We start from the raw sequence: 1,470 nt of genomic DNA, 5'->3' as shown, positions 1-1,470 counted from the left end.
TTTCTAGTCCAGTTTATTTGGTGTTCTGTAAGCTTCTTGTACCTTTATAGGCATCTTCTTTTTTTTGGGGGGGGGGAACCAAAATTCTTTAGTTGAAGAAATAGTACAAAGTAAAGAACTTAAGCAGATGTTTTGGTGCAACTTATAGAAAAGATAAAGGCATTCTGACATGCATGCACTGCCTCAGTGACCAATAAAGTCACGTGGCTTAGGGGAAGTCAGCTTAGCTCTCATCACTGTGTCCCAGGATGTGTTTGTCAAAGAGATATTCTGCCATGCCAGATTCGGGGGCTCTCATCTTGTGTAAAGTTGCTCACGTGGTCACCCTGCTCTTTGATGGATTTCACTTGCTCACTCTGGTAATGCGTTTCAATGAAGTCACAGAAGAGGGACTTATTCTTGTCAGTGGTCAGTTTGTGCAGTTCCAGTTGTGTCTGACTCACACTCTTTCCAAGTGCAGTGCGCACTCCACTGCATTCAGCCTGCTCTTCCAGGCATCCCGTCTGGTTTCTTTATACCCTGCAGGAAGGTTCGGCCACCTCGTTGGTTCTGCAGCTTCATCAGTTTCTCAGTGTGTTCCCTCTCCTCATGAGATTGGTGAAGAAAGTATTTGGCAAAGTTCTTCAGAGCCATATCATCCCGGTCAAAATAACAAGACGTAGACAGACGTAGGAGGCATACAACTCCAGGTTGATTTGGTGGTTGATGGCAGCCTCCAAGCCCTGGTGGTAGTTCTAGCGCACTTGTGAGGGAGGTGCGGTGGTCATGATGGTGGCGGGCAAGGTACGCTGGAGCGAGGCAGTTGCGGAGGGCTCCAGCAGATGCCGCTGGCAGGGCTCGGAGTGGTCGGGCATGGGTTCTATCAAACACTGTTGAAGCAGGAAACTGCGGCAACTCTGGGCGAGAACATCTTACAGGCATCTTCTTTAGGTTAGAAAATTTTGCTTCTATGATTTTGTTGAAAATATTTTCTGGGCCTTTGAGCTGGGAATCTTATCCTTCTATTTCTATTATTCTTGGATTTGATCTTTTCATAGCGTCCCAGATTTCCTGGGTATTTTGTGTCACGAACATTTTAGATTTAACATTTTCTTTGACATATGTATCAATTTCTTCTATTGTATCCATTATGCCCGAGATTCTCTCTTCTATTACTTGTATTCTGTTGGTGATGCTTGCACCCGAAGTTCCTATTCACTTACCTAGATTTTTTTTCATTTCCAAAATCTCCTCAGTTTGTGTTTTCTTTATTGCTTCCATTTTCATTTCTTGAACAGTTTTATTCATTTCCTTCAACTATATTTTAGTTTCTTTTTGGTTTTGTTGTTGCTTTGTTTTTGGTTTTATTTTTTTGACTTTCTTTAAAGGATTCATTCATTTCATTTCCTCTAATTGTTGGTTTTCATTTTCCTGAATTTCTTTAAAGGTTTTATTCGTTTCCTCTTTAAGAACCTTAATCATCTTTATAAA

At 41.6% G+C, this 1,470-nt stretch overlaps 1 pseudogene; it reads right to left on the bottom strand.

The window, feature by feature from the left end:
* Window positions 1-223: 223 nt before the first annotated feature.
* Window positions 224-767, bottom strand: LOC114619092 (annotated as a pseudogene).
* Window positions 768-1,470: the final 703 nt, after the last annotated feature.

This window comes from Grammomys surdaster, unplaced genomic scaffold (genome assembly GCF_004785775.1).
Source record: "Grammomys surdaster isolate TR1022 unplaced genomic scaffold, NIH_TR_1.0 146, whole genome shotgun sequence".
Classification (NCBI taxonomy): Eukaryota; Metazoa; Chordata; class Mammalia; order Rodentia; family Muridae; genus Grammomys; species Grammomys surdaster.
This window is presented reverse-complemented; position numbering and strand designations above follow the sequence as displayed.